Source organism: Podarcis pityusensis (assembly GCF_964106645.2).
Source record: "Podarcis pityusensis genome assembly, chromosome: 5".
NCBI lineage: Eukaryota > Metazoa > Chordata > Lepidosauria > Squamata > Lacertidae > Podarcis > Podarcis pityusensis.
Window position 1 is genome coordinate 96,542,973 of NC_138032.1, and position 9,035 is coordinate 96,552,007.

Sequence of the window (9,035 nt, forward strand, 5' to 3'; positions counted from 1 at the left end):
TTATTATTATTATTATTATTATTATTATTATTAGAACCGAATGTTTCTCAATGTTTTTGTGGTGCATTTTAAGCATGAGAAAGTAATGTACCGTATTTTTTGCCCTATAGGACGCACTTTTTCCCCTCCAAAAATGAAGGGGAAATGTGTGTGCGTCCTATGGGGCGAATGCAGGCTTTCACTGAAGCCTGGAGAGCAAGGGGGGTGGGTGCGTCCTATGAAAAAGAATTTTTTTTTCTTTATTTCCCCCCCAAAAAACTAGGTGCGTCCTATGGGCCGGTGTGCCCTATGGGGCGAAAAATACGGTATGTACAGAAGTGGTTTGTGGAAGGGGCAGAACAGAGCATCTGCTTTGCATACAGGAAGTCCCAAGAGCAATCCTTGGCATCTCCTGGTAGGGCTGGGAATATCTCTTGTCTGAAACCCTGGAGAGCTACTGTCAATCAGTGTAGACAAATACTGAGATAGATGGAATGCAGGTGGCGCTGTGAGCTAAACCACTGAGCCTCTTGGGCTTGCTAATTAGAAGGTCCGCAGTTCCAATCCCCATAACGGGGTGAGCTCCTGTTGCTCTGTCCCAGCTCCTGCCAACCTAGCAGTTCGAAAGCACACCAGTGCAAGTACAGTGGTACCTCTGGTTACGTACTTAATTCGTTCCAGAGGTCCGTTCTTAACCTGAAAGTGTTCTTAACCTGAATCACCACTTTAGCTAATGGGGCCTCCTGCTGCTGCTGCACCGCTGCTGCACGATTTCTGTTCTCATCCTGAAGCAAAGTTCTTAACCTGAAGCACTATTTCTGGGTTAGCGGAGTCTGTAACCTGAAGTGTCTGTAACCCGAGGTACCATTGTAGATAAATAGGTACCGCTGTAAAGGTAAAGGGACCCCTTGACCATTAGGTCCAGTTGTGTCCGACTCTGGGGTTGCGGCGCTCATCTCACTTTACTGGCCAAGAGAGCCAGCGTACAGCTTCCGGGTCATGTGGCCAGCATGACTAAGCAGCTTCTGGTGAACCAGAGCAGCGCACGGAAACGCCGTTTACCTTCCCGCCGGAGAGGTACCTATTTATCTACTTGTGCTGGTGTGCTTTCAAACTGCTAGCTTGGCAGGAGCAGGGACCGAGCAACGGGAGCTCACCCCGTCGCGGGGATTCAAACCACCAACCTTCTGATCAGCAAGTCCTAGGCTCTATGGTTTAACCCACAGCACCACCTGCATCCCTAAACTCCCACCACCCACAGCTGTGGCGGGAAGTAAATGGTGTTTCCATGCGCTCTGGTTTCCGTTACGGGGTCTCGTTGCGCCAGAAGTGGTTTAGTCATGCTCAGGGCTGGATTTAGGTTTGATGAGTCCCTAAGCTACTGAAGGTAATGAGGCCCTTTCTATGTCCAGCTGTCCTTCCTCAGCAACAAAGTGCTGCTGTTTTTTTGTGTTGAATATATACTATATGGTAATTTATGGACCTAATTACATCAAGGGAGCCTTCGCAACACAAAACACTGTTGCTGTATGTAGGTTTTATTTTGTTTTTTTAATCTTATATTTTGGAAATGTACATTTCCCCCCCCTTTACATTTTTTGGGGGGCCCCAAGAGACTAGGGCCCTAAGCTCTAGCTTGTTTAGCTTATACAGTACGTAAATCCGGCCCTGGTGGGGTCTCGGAGGGGATGCCTTTGCTGGGGGGGGGGCGGGCGGGCGGCGAGGAAGAGGTCCCGAAGAGGCGCCCAGGACGGAGGGCGGCCGAGGCGGAGAAGAGGCGGGGAGGGAGGTGGTGGTGGGTGGGGCAGGGGCGGGGGGGGGGCAGAAGTGCCATTGCATCCCGGGCGCCCTTGCCCGGCAGCAGGAGGGGAGGGAGGAGCCGAGCGGGGAGGGCAGCTGCCTCCATGCCCCTCCTTCACCTGTGGTGAAGCCAGTGTGCTGTAGTGGTTAAGAGCGGTAGTCTCTTAATCTGGGGAACCGGGTTCGTGTCTCCGCTCCTCCACATGCAGCTGCTGGGTGACCTTGGGCCAGTCACACTTCTCTGAAGTCTCTCAGCCCCACTCACCTCACAGAGTGTTTGTTGTGGGGGAGGAAGGGAAAGGAGAATGTTAGCCGCTTTGAGACTCCTTAAAGGGAGTGAAAGGCGGGATATCAAATCCAAACTCTTCTTCTTCTTCTTCTGCTTCTTCCCGGCGGCGTGGAAGTGATGCGCTGCACTGGCGTCTTCTGCTCCCGGGTTGCGCGCGGGCTTTCCGGCAGCTTTCTGGTGCGCCCGCCTTGCCTGCCTGCTTGGAAGCCAGCGCCTTTGAGCCCGGGCAACTTCCACATCAAGGCTGCAGCTCCCACTTCCTCAGGCGGCGGGCGGGCGGGCGGGGACAAAGGAGGGGTGGATTGTGACATAAGGCACCATCATAGTGATGCTACCGGGGACGTGTTTCCCCTGCACGTGGAGACAGGCTCCCGGCGCAACAGCAGCGCTGCCTAGGGGGGCTTTGAAGTGACAGTGAAACACCAAGATTCAATATTGTCTCCCGAAGCAGACGGAGGGTTCCAGCACCAACTTTTGGAAGAATATTTAGCAGCTTTGCAGAGAGACTGGGTCTAACAAGGTTGTGTATGGATTGGACCCTGGCTGGGAGCTTCTGCCTGTGTAACTGCCCCTGGGACCTTTGATGGCGGGAACTCTGCCCTTCCTGACAGGTGGCAGAGCTTGAAACGGGGGGGGGGGGTTGATTTGGAAGGGATGCTAACTCCTGAGAGAGAGAGAGAGAGTGATCCCTGTTACATCATATGTTAGACTTGGGGTGGGGAGGGAGGTGGTTTTCTTTCTTCGTACAGATCAGCACAGTATTAACTATGGATTACAAATTTTAAAAAAGCAAATGAGTTTGGCAGAACTGTAAGACTGTTTACATTTATCTTTTATTTAGTTAGTTCTACTGTATTTATATTGTAAAAGGTAAAGGTAAAGGGACCCCTGACAGTTAAGTCCAGTTGCGAACAACTCTGGGGTTGGGGCGCTCATCTCACTTTACAGGCCGAGGGAGCCAGCCGCTTCCACAGACAGTTTTCTGGGTCATGTGGCCAGCATGACTAAGCTGCTTCTGGCGAACCAGAGCAGCGCACGGAAACGCCGTTTACCTTCCCACCGGAGCGGTACCTATTTATCTACTTGCACTTTGAAGTGCTTTCGAACTGCTAGGTTGGCAGGAGCAGGGACCGAGCAACGGGAGCTCACCCCATTGCAGGGATTCGAACTGCCAACCTTCTGATCGGCAAGCCCTAGGCTCAGTGGTTTAGACCACAGCGCCACCTGCGTCTCTTATTTATATTGTAAATAGACATAAAAGAATCATAACATTAATAGAATCAGCAGTTAAAGTATACATATTTAAGAAACACACATTGAATACATTGAGGCTTGCATTGCAGGGGGCTTGGACTAGATGACACTCTGGGTCCCTCCCAACCAAAAAGCAAAAGTGCACAGGCTTTGTGTATTTGAAGAAAGAGCAAAGCTTGACGGCAGAACACCTGCTTTGCATGCAGAAGGTCCCACGTTTGATCACCGTATTGATCTCCTTTTTGTGTTGCTTTCACATTTGCTGCAAACACCGCAGAACGCTGCAACTTCTTGTGCTCCGTGTTAGGAGTCATTCTGCAAAGAAACTGAAAAGATGATTGCCACTTTAAGAACTGTTTCTGTGAGTTCTGGGTGTGGTTTTCTAGGCTGTTTAGGTACAGCTGGAGATGAGTACATCCTCAGCGTGGAGAGGTTGGCAGAGGTTTGCTGTAGTGACCCTTGCTTGTTTGAATTAGAATATGGCGTTTGAAAGACTCTTGGAGGTGAGTGAAAGTTGGCATTTCCAGGGGACGTAGCTGTAGGACATAGAATAATGGTATCACCAAGTTTGGCAAAGAGCTATCAAAGGTCAAATGAGACTTTTTGGGCAAGTTTTTAGAAGGGGAGAATGAATGCTGTAAAGGAAATTTTAGTCTTTTATATTGTAGTTGGGTGAATATTATTTTAAACAGAGCATTCTTAATGCTGTTGGCCATTAAAGAAACATGTGAATCTGGGAAAGGGTTAATTGATATTTCTACATAATAGATATTAACTTTGTACTCTTGTTTGAAAGGAAAAAACAGAAGAACAGGTAGCGCGGTCAGCTGGCCCAGCGGAGGCATAGAAGGTGCTGGGTGGATCTGGTCTTTGCTCAGAGCTCATTCATGGAGTCTGCATCTCACCTCTTCCTCGGAGTCAGTCTGAGGGAAGGGTTGCTCTCGGGTGCAGGCGAGGCAGAGAGAGGAGGCCTAGCGGAGCTCTACTCATGGAGGAAGGAGGGATGAGACTCAACGCCAGCAGCTCTGCTGAGACAGGCCAGCTCCAGCAGGCCTCTCCCTCAACGGTCATCTGGCTGCAGCCATTTCAACAGGCTGACTCCATGGGAGAGATAGGACCAGCACTCTAGACATTGGGGGCCTGAGTTTGTGAGTTTTCTCTTCCTTTGCCCTCCTTGCTCCTCTTCCTTCTGTGTTGTGTTTCTGTTTGTTGGTTTGTTTATTCGAATGTAAGCCTGTGACTAGGGAGTGTCTTGTTTTTGATTTTGTATAAGCCATTCTGGGAGCCTTTTTAGCTGAAACGAGGAGTACAAATGCTTTGAATGAATGAATGAACGAACAAACAAATGAACGAGTTTTTCCTGTGGGCATCTCTGACCTTCATCTCTTGTTTCAGGTCGCCTTGCTTCCTGCAGAGCAGCTCTTGGTGGCCAAGTGCTTCCTGGCCAGTGACCTTACTGTTGAGAGCATCTTCAAACCCTTGGACATCTCCCACTTGCTGCAAGAGTTCAGCAGCAAAGCAGTGGAGGTAAGGTGCTGCCAGGGTAGGAGTAATAGTAATAATAATAATAATAATAATATTTCTACTCTGCCCATCTGGCTGGGTTTCCCCAGCCACTCTGGGCGGCTTCCAACATAAGGTTGGAAGGGACCCCTGACCATTAGGTCCAGTCGTGACCGACTCTGGGGTTGCGGTGCTCATCTCGCTTTATTGGCAAAGGGAGCCGGCGTACAGCTTCTGGGTCATGTGGCCAGCATGACTAAGCCACATCTGGCGAAACCAGAGCAGCGCATGGAAACGCCGTTTACCTTCCCGCTGGAACGGTACCTATTTATCTACTTGCACTTTGACGTGCTTTCGAACTGCTAGGTTGGCAGGAGCAGGGACCGAGCAACGGGAGCTCACCCCGTTGCGGGGATTCGAACCGCCGACCTTCTGATCGGCAAGTCCTAGGCTCTGTGGTTTAACCCACAGCACCACCCGCGTCCCTTTAACAGAAGGTTAAAAATACATTAAAACATCAGTCATTAAAAGCTTCCCTAAACAGGGCTGCCTTCAGATGTCTTCTGCTTTGAAGTAGGGGAGTCCACCTCATGCCATTGGGTGGCCATGACACATGTTTGCTGAGAGGGGCCTCACAATGTCGGAACAAGAACCACAGCAAAGGGTCCTGAGACAGCCCCACTTCCTGGTACCATCTGAGTGACCCTCTCCTTCATCTCTGACAGGTGGAGGTGCTGCTGGAGGCCTTCCATAAGATCACTAATTATATTAATGCATCTACCCAATACCGATTCAACTGTATAATTTTATCATGATTTATTGTATACTGTGTATACAAACAGTACACAAACATGATCTAAATTACAATACTTTCCTTGCCTTTGCCAAAGCAAAATCACTGATGATATCATCAAATGATAAACTGCGTAGCTTGTCACTTTCTATGCACATGAGGCTGAGGTAGCATAATTTATCTTGAGACATATATATAGAAATGAGCAAACCAGTAATATTTGAGGGAGGAGGCTAGCAGGCGGGGGCCATTGCTTACATCATAGCAGCCTACACAACACAAAACACTGTTGCTGTATGTAGGTTTCATTTTATTTGTTTTTTTATCATATTTTGGAAATGTACATCCAGTTGCTTTTTTCCTTTAATTTTTTTGGGGGGCCTCAAGAGAGTGGGGTCCTAAGCTATAGCTTGTTTAGCTTATATGTAAATCCAGCATTGGTCATGCTTGCCACATGACCTGGAAAGCTGTGGACAAACGCCGGTTCCCTTGGCCCAAAGTGAGATGAGCTCCACAGTCGCCTTTGACCAGACTTAACTGTCCAGGGGTCCTTTACCTTTTTACCTTTGAGATGGACCAATGGTCTCCCTTGGTATAAGGCAACTTACTGTGTTCCTGTATTGTGAATATTTGTGTGGCAAACAAAGAGTTAGAAAATTCTCTTATTTTACAGCCAGTTTGATTTCCTTTAGTCTATGCATTTGACCTTTAATCAGATTCACTGTCTGTGCCTTAATGGAAAATCTAGGCATCCTGAGCCTCTTTGATTGCTGACATTTAGAGCCGAGGATTTGTTGTGTCTAGAGCTTGATCAGACAGTTGAGAAGAGCTGCTTAGGTGGCAGCACTGATTTTGAAGCCCTTGGGTTCAATCTTCCAAAGAGGTAACCATGCAAAAATGATATAGGAATAGTATTAAATAAAATAATGTGTCTTGGGTTTATTGCCAAGCATTTTCCTGTTTCAATTTTTAGGCTTAAAACAGCCATTTCAGTGGGATATACATACTGCATTTTTCTGTGTATGATACGCCCCCGTATATAAGACACCCCCTCTTTTTTGGGACTCCAAATAGAGAAAATTGGGGGAGATTGCCCCCGTGTATAAGACGACCCCCACTTTTTAGCATTACTGTAATTTTAAATAAATAATTAATAAAGACTGTGTAGTCTTATACACAGAAAAATACAGTATATATATTCATTCATTCATTCCTGGCAAATCTTCACCTTTTAAAAACTGTGTTTGGTGCCATTGTTTCCTTTGGCTTCTTCTTTCTCTTTGCTGAATGGATCATCCTTGCCAATCAGGCATCACTTACTGAACATTTTACAGAACAAAAATTATAAAATGAAATTTATATTTTTCGCAAGGAAAAACTGCATTTTGGCATTCTCTGGCAATAGAGATGCGCTTTGTATTTGAAGAGCATTGCCAGCCCAGCTGAACACACTTTCAAATGGCACATATGTTCCTGGGATAGCCAAAAACTTCTTTGCAAGCCCCTTCAACATTGGGAAGGATGCATCATGTGCCCCCCCCCACGTCAGGGGGCATCCATCAATGTCCACTCTTGGCATAGCCATCTAGGAGAAAATAGGCAGCATAAGGAGGTGGGGGGAGACAGAAGAGGCTCAAATGGCACAGCGGGGGGGGGGGGTTCTCCCCTTTTACTCTGAAGCAACTTGCAAGCCAACAAACATCTCAAGAGTGTATTTCCCTCCTGCTTATGACTGGGGAGGGGAGAGCTGAAGGCTCACAGTATAATAATAATAATAATAATAATAATAATAATAATAATAATAATAATAATTTTATTATTTGTACCCCGTTCATCTGGCTGGGTCTCCCCAGCCACTCTGGGCGGCTTCCAACAAAGATTAAAAATACATTAAAATGTCACACATAAAAATATTCCCAGGGCTGCCTTCAGATGTCTTCTAAATGTTAGGTAGTTAGGTAGATCTCTTTGACATCTGGTGGGAGGGCGTTAAACAGGGTGGGCGCCACCACTGTGAAGGCCCTCTGCCTGGTTCTCTGCAATTTGGCTTCTCGCAATGAGGGAACCGCCAGGGTGGAGACGCTCCTTCAGGTATACAGGACTGAGGCCGTTTAGGGCTTTAATGGTCAGCACCAACACTTTGAATTGTGCTCGGAAATGTATTGGGAGCCAATGTAGGTCTTTCAAGACTGGTGTTATGTGGTCTCGGCGGCCGCTCACAGAGTTAACATGGGGTTGGCAGCCTCCTGTGAGCTGCTTCCTCCCCAAAGAAAGGCACACACAACGAACACTGGGTGATTCGCCCCTTTTATTCTGAAGCAACTTGCAAGCCACAATCACACATGCACACACACACACACACACACACACACACACACACACACAGAATGCAATCAAAGCACTTCAGGGCAGAGTGAGCTAAAGAAACAGGGGGATAAAGAAATGGAGCTAAAGAAGCCTCTCTTAACAGCTCTGTGCCCCTCCAGGAAAGTTCCTTGCCCTGGTGCCATGGCTCCAAACGAAGCATCACCTGGGGAGCAGAGGGGAGAGGGAGTCAGGGAGACACAATCACACCCACACCCCACACACAAGCAGTATACAGTGGTACCTCGGGTTAAGTACTTAATTCGTTCCAGAGGTCCGTTCTTAACCTGAAACTGTTCTTAACCTGAAGCACCACTTTAGCTAATGGGGCCTCCCACTGCAGCCACACGATTTCTGTTCTCATCCTGAAGCAAATTTCTTAACCCAAGGTACTATTTCTGGGTTAGCGGAGTCTGTAACCTGAAGCGTATGTAACCTGAGGTATCACTGTAGTTTTAACAAGGGGCCAACTGCAGCTTACAGAAAAAAATGTGAAGTGTCGGCTGGGTCGTTGAAAACCTGAGTGTTTTTTTGCCGGCTGGTGGCTGCTTCTTCACAAAAACAAACACACCAGACACCCCACCAACAGGAGGGAAGAGGGAGACACACGTACACACTTGGGCACCCACAAGCAGTACACACACATCCCAGCCTGGCACCTTTACGCAAGAGCCTGGAGGGAAGAAGTCCCTGCTTGCAGGCTGGATGGCCGGGGAGACAGAGAGCTAACCGATTCTCAAAGCTCTGCTGGACATATCTGCCGGGTGATTTTTGAATCAGTGATTTGTAGCTGTTTCTTGTTGCTGCAGGAGGGAGGGAAGAGCTGACTGAGGTGGAGTTAGCAAGGGCTGAACGGATAGGAAGAAGCATCAGTTTTCTGGTTTTTCCAAAATTGTGATTTTTTAATACCACACACACGATATGCGATAAATTGCAAAGTCATTTTGTAAAAAACGGTGATCACGATTTGATCTAAAACCCGATATCAGACGATATCTCGATTTATAGCACAGCCCTACTGACAGTATCCATCTGCTTCTTTGGCAGCCAAGC